This window comes from Phaenicophaeus curvirostris, chromosome 5 (genome assembly GCF_032191515.1).
Source record: "Phaenicophaeus curvirostris isolate KB17595 chromosome 5, BPBGC_Pcur_1.0, whole genome shotgun sequence".
Lineage (NCBI taxonomy): Eukaryota > Metazoa > Chordata > Aves > Cuculiformes > Cuculidae > Phaenicophaeus > Phaenicophaeus curvirostris.
The window spans coordinates 19,502,912-19,513,854 of NC_091396.1; positions in this window are offsets into that span (position 1 = coordinate 19,502,912).

Genomic DNA, 10,943 nt, shown 5'->3' on the forward strand with positions numbered 1-10,943 from the left:
GGGGAGATGTCACCCAGACTGACTCAGCTAGCTGGTAACAAAGCAGGAGGACTTGCTGCACTCAAAAATGTATTTGAATTTCTGGTGGTATTGGAGCGGTCTGAGCACGCAGCACCGAAAGTGACCAGCACCTGGTAAGCCCTCTGAGTTCTCTAATGGCATCTCTCCACCCTGTGCTGTTCTTTTGCTGTAAAGCTTTCTTTTCTGTCTGACAGTAAAACTTGTGATGCTCAGCTGAAAGGCAGGATTTCATAAGTAGTCCCTTGAAGGTGCATCACCCTGAGGACGGATGTTTGGTTTAGTTTCAGAATTCTGTATTTTATAAATGTCTCATCCTTTTGCCATTTCTATTGGAATAAAATAGTTCCAGTTGGAAGAGACCTACAATGATCATCTAGTCCAGTTGCATGACCACTACTGAAAATATACATAAGAAGTTATTTAGTAAAGTGAAGCTGAGGTTAATGATTTGCACAAAAGTCAAGATCCCTACAGTTCTGTGTTGAATTGCCTTTAAAAGTATGTCTGATCCTGAGTCTGTGTCCTGGGCCACGGTCTATTTCAAAATGTAAATTAGGTGTTGATAAATCTGTTTGCAGTGTCTTGGCCTGAGGGCAGGTAATGCTTTGGAGAATAAATCCCTTTTACTTCCAGTATTTGGGACTGACTGGTAAAATATGCATTTGCAGTAACGGCTGTTTTCCACCTAATTTGAACTATTTCAGCTCTTTTTTTTTCAGTTTTAATTTAAACTCTTAAGAATTAAGAAGGATAAGGAAGGAAATTATATTATGATGAGATAGGTCTGCCAAGCTTTATACTGGGACATGTAGAATTTATGGCCAGGCAAACTTGACTTACCTGTCAAGATAGGAGATTATAAAAGAATTTATTTAGAAAGAAGCTAAACCTCTTATTTAATGTCTCCACACGTTATCAGAATAATTACTTTGCATGTTTATGTAAGTAATGTTATTTTTCTTCAAATTATTTTGCACTTCCAAGCTTTTTGTCCATTAAAACGATTCTGTGTTTTGTTTTTGTTACTTCTGCATAAAGAAGCATTTGTAGGCACATACAATGAGTATTTCTAAAGACGGTTCTTATAGAATAGGTGTTCAATTGTGGAATAAAGCATCAACAAAAATAAGCTAGTGGCCACACAAAAAAAGAACTGAGAAATGAAGATCGTTTCATTACCAGATTTGATTGTTTCAAGGACTGGCCTGTAGGTCTGGCAATGGAATTTGAATATTATTTGTTTTAAACTGGTCACTTTGCAGGCCTTAACTGTTTCCATGCTATGGTCATACGGCCACTAGTGGAAGAAGGAGAGAGATCTATGAGTTATGGGTAAATGGTTTCCTCTGGGCTCTTGTGAAGGGTCGCGCTCTGCAGTGATACAGGACAGCTTCAGAAATTTAAATCTCAGGTACTGAAATTCTTATGGGTTAAAAGCTTGGAGCGAGGGGGAAGATTACACTGCAGGAGTACATGACTGAATTGAGTTTTGCATATGTAGGAGTTAACACATGGGTTACGTGTGTGTGTGAATGATACCAAATACTGTGGTTGTTGTAATCCCCTGTTAATAAAGGGATTGACTTGCAGTACAAAATTACTTAAATAATTCTGCATGCTGTATTATCCCTTCCAAGGGTTTTGAAGCTGGATGTGCTTTCTACCCCTTAGTACTTCCTTACTTTATTGCAGTACCTGCAGAACTTGTTTTTATGGAATGTTAATCATGGTCCTCAAACATGAATAATTAAGTATTTTGTTCCACACTGATGGGCCTGTAGATGACATGGGAAACACAAGGCTGAGCCTCAGCTAAATACATCTAAATGGTAACTTTGTGTTTTGAGATCTGACAACATCATGGAAAGTTTTTGAGTATGTTGATTTTGCAACTACTCTCTTGGGTCCACGTATAAATAATGTAAAGGTAATGGCAGTGCCCGTGTGCTACCTGTGTCAGAGGTGTCCTAGCATGGAGCAGGGCAGTGTCTTCACCAGCCTGTGCTGAGATCCCTGGTATAGGCGTGCTGGGAAGAACCTTAGGCAGCTGCTTGGTGTTTCACTTTGTGTTTCGCCTCAGCGGTAATCTAGTTTTGATTCAGCTCTAGCTTTGCATGTGTACACACAGATTCTAAGCTCCTTATTTCTTTCGCTTCTTGGCATCCTCCAAGTTTTGCCCCTGTGGGTGTAATGGCTGTCTATCTGACCATTTTTTGTTATTTGAGCCTGTCTAAAGTCTAGAAAGGGAAATTCAAGTTTGTATTTCTGTTTACAGAGAGGCTGCTGTGCCTGTGATTTGTGACAGAGGAGTTTCATCGTGCCAGCCCCCAGGGGAATGGTGATGCTGCACAGAGGGGAGCAGACCTGGCTGCAGTAGAAAGCTTGGGTTGGAGGGAAGGGCACAAATAAAGAAGACAAGACTATTATCTAATAGTAACAATCCACACACCCCGTGAGCTCACAAGGCTGCTTCAGGGGGCATAAGGACTGCTTGTACTGCAGATCTCCACTGATCTTGGGTCTAAGAAGCCAGTGGGGTTTCAGCACCCTTGTGGGTACCTCCCCAGTCCTTTTCCACAGCAGAGGCCCCAGACAGGACTCTCATTTGCCACTGTTTACCTAGTGACTATCTGTCTTACTGTTGATCCAGTGGAACACCTTAGCAGTATGAAAAACTAAAAATCTCAACTAAAAGCTTTCCTGGTTTCCCCTTAGCCCAAGTTGTGTTAGATCTGAAGTGACCCAGATGAAACCCAAGAGGCAAGTAATCCATCGGACTAGATGGCCCTTCCCTATTAGGTAGAAAATTATTTTTCAAAAGCCCTTGTATTGGATACACATCTAACTTATTAATTTCAGTTAGCATAATTTTCAAGCAAAAGCTATCTTGGCTGAATGCTTGTGTAAAATAATATAATGGAAAGTAGCAGAGATGAAATATCAGACATGCTGCTGGTCTTGCTTCCTTTAATCAACTGTTTATCTGTCTGCCTCTTCGCCTGTAGTGTTTCCCATCAGCATTATCAGAACAGTGTGAGTCCTGCCAAGAACTTCTTTCTAATTGCTAAGCTGGTATTTCAAGGCAGGAGAAAAGTGAGCTTTTGCCCTTCAAAAGTAAGCCCATTAACCCTGTGTCTAGACAAGTCGGGGCGGGTGTGACTGTGGGAGTCACATATACTGCTTTAAAATTAATGGATTTATTACATGCTTCTCCTGCAAGTGTGGGGACATTTGCCTTTATCTAATACCACCATGTGTATATATAAATTTCAGTGGGAAAACGTTTATCTTCCGTGCACTGTTAAGGATTTCTCAGTCATATAGAAGTACTTAAGATTAAGACCTTAATATTTAATAAGCTCTCTGTTGTTGGAGTGAGTGAGTGTGCCAATGTGAGATTGGGTTGGCAGCTCAGTGGATTAATGGAAACATAGAGTTGGGTTTAAAAGCCCTGAATCTTTAAATATGCTTAGGCATTGTGTTTGTGCAGTTTCCCTGGGGAATCGTCGTATTCTTTGCTTCAAAAGTTGCACTGAAGACATAACTGAAACTAAAGGACAACCTTCCCTACTGGCAAATCTGCTTTTATTCCTGGGGCTCAGTTCCTTCTCTGTACATTTGTACACCTGGAGTGTCATTTCTTGTGGGTTTTCACATCTTACTGTAATATTGCCACGGAAACAATTTTATGCAGACCTAAAAAGAAGAGTTTCAGAGCTGAGCAAATTTCCTACCAGGACATAGATCTTGCTTAGCTTTAAAATAAACAAATGTTGCTATTTGGAAATACCAAGGTAAAAGTAATGTTGAGGCTGTGATATGCACTTTCAATAAGGTGGCCAGACGAAGTTTTAAAAAGACTGGCTCAGCTAGCTGCCTGATTATTTTTCTTTTCTTTTTTTTTTTGTTTTTTTAAACTCCTGTCTGACACTACATGGTGCTTCTGGTTCATGTAACCCATTGCAGTCGTACTTTATTCTCTGATAGAGATCTGAGTAGTCTCACTGTAATAACAGTGTAGTCACAATGTGATGCATTTCGGGATATCTTTGGACAAATTGAAAGGCTTGAAAATATTTTCATTGTAGGAAATTGCTTTTTTTCTTATTTATATAAGAACTTAACAGTCTGAAAGGTGTCTGGACTTAGAGTTGATTTACTTGTGTATACATTTCTGGGATTTATCTCAATTTCAATTTGATTTGCCGCTTCACTTCATGCTATAAAGCTCTCAGGGAATCTTTAATTTTGGTGAGAGCTCACTAAATTGAAATGAAAATCGTCAGTACAGAGAATGATGGCTTTGTCCTGAATTTCTGTTCATACTTCACCAGAGCTGCTTGTGCAAATAAGGCACAAGGGCACAGAGTTGTTTGGTACAAGATCTGACTGTGCAGCAGAACACCCTTACTTTATGTTTAATTGCACTGATTTAACATCAAAAACTTTTTAACTTGTAGGACACTGCTTGTGACCAGTGATGCATCAGCTGTGACACACTTATAAATGTGTTCTTAATGTCATGTAACTCAGCAGTTTTCAATTGCATATAAATTCACGCCCACTGCTCCCTGGATTGATAGATACCCTGTGAGTCTGGAAGTACCAGAGGTTGGAGAATATAAGGAATGGATGTCTGTGCCCCCTGTAACTGTTTGCATCTTCCAAGTCTTTCAGCATCCTCCAGTGGCTCTGTGAACCTGCAGCACCTAGGTGGGGAGTAGATGGTATTGCACTTTGAAGAGTGCAGGAAAGCAGTTGAACAGGATGCAAGCAGGATCAAGGAAAAAAGGTAAACACAAATGTCCATAACATTTATATGTATATCTTTGGCCTTATATACACTAGATAGGGTTGGTGACTTCCCCCTCTCTCCTGTTGACAGTATCAGCTGCAGTGCCTCTGCTAGGAGGTTACCTGTATGATTTCTGGGGCTGGTAAAATCCCCTCTGTCAAGGGGTAGAGTGATTGGCCCCCAGCTGCAGCACCAGCTGGGCATCACAGCTTTTGTCATTCAGATCTGAGTCACAGCATGCTACACAGGAGAAGTGGTTTAGTCCTCCAACTGAGAGAAGCAACATCTGCACAAGACTCAAAACCTTCCAATCTGCTAAATCACAGGGGCTAGGAAGAACAGTTTACAGAGGGACTTCATGCATGCTGTGCTGCATCTGTTGTGAATGAGGTGACCATGTATTTCATGGGATCTTCTCTATTTTCACACCTTGCAGCTGGTCGCTCAGGTGGTCTCTTTTCTGTTTCTCCCGTATTTTTCATTGATGTTTTTTCATATCTGTCACTTTTTGTTTTCTTCCTCACCTTTCCTGGTACAGAATTCTGGATAAACTGGAGTCCTGTGTCATCCAGAGCAAAGATTGTTGGCATTGGAATATTCTGCTTTTGAGAAGAACATACATATCTGGGTTTTTTGTGTATGAGTGTAACTCAATTCCATCAGGAATGAGTGTGATTTACAGCAAGCTTTTAATTGTGCCAGTTTTTCATGTGATAATCCTTTTTTTTAAACCTACAAACGCTTATTTCAAAGGACCTTTTGATAATGGAGATTGCATTGTGTCAGGCTGACAAGCTGTGATGCACAGTTAGGAATAAGTAGGTGTTTAATAGGGAAGAACTCTCATGCATGGACTTCACAGAAAAGAGATTTAAAAGTTCAGTATTTATTAGCACCAAATATCAAGCAAGTTCCATGACAACAAGCTGTATTTCCAAGCTGGTGAGTTATTTTGTTAAGGAAAACCAAGTTGGTAATTATATGATACATGAGTTCAGTCTACATACTCTTTCCTGTTTGCATTTGCAAATCCATAATTCCTTCAGTTGTGCACAGGTCTGCATTCATAATTTCTGTTCTTCCCCCAAAAGCAGCAGTATTTTCAACCCTGAGGTTTTAAGACATCTCTCTTCTTGAGACACAAAGTAGCATAACTTCAAAGTAGCTGCTCACCAGGGAGAATTGTCAAGCACCTCTTGGTTTTAAGGGGAAATACTCTTACTTCTCCAAAATACTTGTGTCCAGTTCCTGCAGCTGAGCTCACAGCATGAAGAATTTTCCCCAACAGCTTTACTTGTAGCTCCATGCAGCCTCCCTATTCAACTAATGCCAACATAACTTTCAAATAAAATTAATACAGCTGCAAAAACAGCAGTCGGGGCGATGGGGGGTGAAGCGGGGCTTTGGTGTTCTGAGGACTATAAAGCTTTCAGTGACTTTGACTGTCATAAATGATTCTGGTATAGGCTTGTAAAGAATAGGTGTTCCAAGAAAGACTAGAAGCAGCACCACAGTGAAGTGCTCTTTTCCTGGAGTACTTGCAAATGCTTCATCTTAATTTAGTCTGTTAACAGCTTTAACTCCCTTGTGTGTGTGTTCAGTTCCTTGAGAATGAGAGAACTGAGAATTGCCTTTTTTATTGGTAGATGCTAGTTAGCCTGCCACAGTACAAAATGTGGGGATGCATACACTGCTCTGGTCACCTCAATAGTGTGGGGATGCACGTGAACATTTCAAAAGAATTGCAATGGCACCGTTTCTAGGCATTTTTAAGCTCAGTATTCAGGGTGCTTACTGTCTAAGGTGATATAATATCAGCATCCATGGATGATACAGTAACACTGAGTTAGTTTCCAAGGTAAATTGGGTTAAAGAGAAGTAACCCCCCCCCCCAGTACTAGTCTCTTTGAAGAATGTTAAACAACTAGTGAAAGTTTTGTTTGATAACAGTGCTCGTCTAGCCATTTGTGGGCTTCTGCTGGGGAACTGAGGACACTGAGAGCAATTCAGATATAGTCACTAGTTAGGCCTATAATTAGGCTGACATGAATTACTTGGTTACAGTAATCACTTCTCTGCTATTGTCTCCTAACTCAGTGTCAAACCTGAGCTTCACAAGGCCATGTAAGATGCCTCACTTTGGGCAGTTAAAGTTATAAAATGCAAATAACTGAATCCCCTCTGCATTTGGCAGACTGGGACCTTGATTAGCAAGGTATCCTTGTGTGCAGAACGGCAGGTTTGAGTGGTACAGTAGAAGTAGAAGGGCTGGAGCAGTGATGGGCTTAAGCTTTACAGCCAAGGAAAGATACTTGTAGAGGAGGGAGATGATGAGGTGGATCTGAATGGGCTTTCACTAACCAGTTCCTGAAATCCTTTTATTTCTATAGTAATTTTTAGTATATTTGGGATGAACGCTTGACACCTGAAATTCTTGTGCTGTCCATATGGAAAAATAAACACGTAAGCAATATGCATTAACAGTTGTTTATGCTGTACTTTGTTTTACGTAGATTTAATTATCTACAGTTACATATTTTTTGTTGGTTGTGATTTGAACTATAGTCAGTAATACCAGTGCCACGGGAATGTAAGAAGAGGTTTATAGCAGATAATGATCCCGTGCTTTTGAGGTATTCTTGTAACCATGAGTACAGGGAAGTCTCTCTTAAGAAATTCTGTAGTAACAAAATGTTCTACCTAAACAGTTTCTGGATAAAAGATACCAGAGAACAAGTTGTTTGAGAAACCTGTTTGACTGATTGGCCATTTCTTCATTAAAAACCCATGCATTGCAAGATGACTTACAGGCTTTCTGTGTAGCTATCTAACATGAAATGGTGTAGATTTTGTAGGGAATCTTTTCTGGCTGTTGGAGTTAGGAACGTAAACTGAACCGTTCTTACAGGTCAAGAAAACCCACTATTTCAAATTAACAGAATAACATAGTGTTCTATGGGGAAACAGTTCTGGGGGGTAAGGGGGAAGCAAAGCCTAGGGTAAAATGACCTTTTTGGGCAACTGATGAGATTTCAGAAAAACAGCCTTTCAAATTCTACTCACTATGTGAGATAATAATGATAGATTCTTTATTTGGTTGGGGTTTTTTTAACATATGGGAAGGTAAAAAACACAGGACTCTATATTTTGCACTTCTGATGTGTCAATTCAAAACTTTGGATGAAGTTTTACAGGCTACCCTTAAGTCTCTTTGAAAATTATCACCGTGCAGGCAGTAAGTACTTTATATTACACAGCTAGTATAATCAGCTAAGCCTGAAATTCCCAGTTTGTGTTAAGTACCTTTAAGAAAAATAGCAGGATGTCAGCTGAAATATGAGGCTAGTGATTAAAATAAACACCTCTGTCTATGCCAACATGTAATTCAAAAAGCAGAGACAACTGAATCAGGGGATAGCTGCTGGGACTTAATTTTTTTGAAACTATGTTATCCTGAAAATCAGTAGCATGCTCTGTTACCCAAGTTTAAGCATTAGTGAACAGACAAATTAGACTGTAAAGGTAAAACTGCTGCTTTGTGCCCATATATTTCTGGAAGAATATTTAAGGTAGCTTTCAGGAAGTGTAGAACCAATGGTGAATAAATTAAACTGAAAGGTAACATGCTAAAATCATTAAGAAGAGTTCTTTTAAATGCATACAGCATGATGAAATTGTGAAATTCACTGCCACAGTGTAAGGCTGAAGTGGGAAGTTTCACAAAGTTAGAAAGAGATTAAAGATAGATGTGGTTAGTGAGACCATCTAGTGGTACATATAACAGGATGAAGAAAATTCCAAGAATACAAATGTGTCTACTGAATTGATGTAAGAAACCTTCACCATTGGTTTATGTTATCCTTTATGAGGCTTCCTGCAACAACCTCTAAAATCTCTGGTTCTCCCCTTTCAGGCCATGTCTAGCCTTACGCTTTCGATACTATGCTTATGGTGGTGTTCAGAGGCAGTTTCACTCACGAACCTGTTTGACATGGAAGATACAATAGATTGTATTGAAAAAGGCAGTGTTAGACATGACTTCAGACAAGACACCTGGCTAACCAGACTTTTTCCTGATCTGACATTGTAGGAGTTCCTAGTTGTTTTATTTTAATGCAGTCTGGTGTTAATTTTCCATTTACCTGTGAAATTTCTGAATCTAAGCAACTACCTCAGAAAAAGAGAAGTCCTTTTGTTTCAAAGCTATTAGTAAAAGACAAGTTCTAAACAGAAAATCATTTGGCTTGGGTCTAAGTATTTTATTACACTTCAACCTGAGCCCCCAGTATTTTCTGAATTATCAACTACCACGTAATTTCAGGTTGCCCTTAAAAGGAAGAAGAAAGAAGTGTAAATTTACCTGGGAATGGGTAAGCCACTTAAAAAATAATAATAATAATAGAAAAATCTATAAAGAAGGATAAATTAAGTCAAAGATAAGTAATGAGAAATGACAAAAAAAGGAAGTATGTTTTCAGTTCTTTTAATCGCATACACTGTGTGTGTGCACTTGCACACATCTCCGGGTATGTATAGCTTGTAGTGTAGTTGATTATAAAGAATACAAAAGACATTCTGTTGTAAACTTCAAATAATATTTAATAATTTTTTAAAAATAAAATGTATCTTTTAAATTTTGTTCGTTATATGAATGCACAAAACCACACCATTGTACTTGGCAGTGACAAAATCCAAAGAACTACGGAGACCTGCCCACTGTGGTAAGATACCAGTGACAATCTGGGAGAATTCACAATGGTATTCAAACAATTTCCCATGGTGAGTCCTGACTTGATTTCTTGCTGTGAATTGTCTAACTTGGTATCCATGAAGATCATTCACACTTAGCAAGAGTCCCTGCAGACAGAGTTAATAAAGAGCCGGGTTTAAAATAAATGCCCCAATGAACTGCTGGTTTCTGTTGCGTGCCTCTGGTGCCATGTTTATAGCACAACAATAAAGCTAAGTGGTAAGTGAATGGCTTCAACTTTCTCCACGCTAACAACCTCCAGTCCTATCTATGAATGGTGAAGAGGCAGCTGGGAGCTGCGTGCACTGAAAGATGTAACCAGTTCTTAATTAGTTTGTGAGAAGTGAGGAGTTTGGGTGGGTCCACATAGCAGCTGTATTGCTGATGGAAGATAAAATACTTCTACAGCTTCTGTGCAGTTCCTTCCTCACCATATTCACCATATTAAACATTGTACAATGCTGCATTCAAATGGTAGTTATTAAATGGAAGAATAAACCTTTACAAGTTTGCATTTTTTGAAGGGGAGGAACAAAGAAGTATTCATAGAACAGAAACTGGAGTGAATTTCAGTGATTGTGCACTCCAAGATGTGGAGCTAAATAATTCTAGTTTACAAGCAATAAAATTTGGGTGCTACTGGTGCTCTACAGGAAAATAAACCATATTCTATTCAATATATATATACATACATCTTATTATAATTGTGAAGATAAAAAGCCAGAAGTATGTTGGACTGATTCTAAAAGCTAAATCCTGATGTTGCTGAATTCAGTAGGTAGAGACCTGCGCCCTGTGCCTTCACGTATTGTTAATTCTTCTTATTGTTAATAAGAAGAAAGAGCAATGAGTATAAATCAGGAGGGCTCTCCTTCGATGCCTTTGTTACCTTTGGTTCCATCTTTAATTTAAATGTATCAAGTTCTCCTTCGTGTTTAAAGATAAGAAGTGAAAAATAATATGAAAGGCTTTACTCAAAGTGACAAATCACTAATGGAAGCAATTGGAATGACTTCTCTGTTGTTCTGTACACATACAATATAAGTGGCCTTTTAAATGGGTATTATGTACACAGGGCATTTCTAATCAACCAGTTCAATATGAAGTTTTATGCATAATATGGAACTATCTTTTTTTGTTTCATTTTTTAAAAAAATGTTGCTGTTACATGCCATAAAGTATTCTGACCTCATCACCAGAGAAAGGATGCAATGCTTTTTAAAAGAGAATATGACAAGTCTGGGGCTTGTTATATGTGGTATGTTCAGAGGTTCAAAACTGGATTTTGCTGGTAATGCTCTAAGCATTAAAGTATGGGTTTGGTCTGTGTGAAGAGAGTTAATAACTTCAAATATAGAAAATGGTCCAGTTCAAATC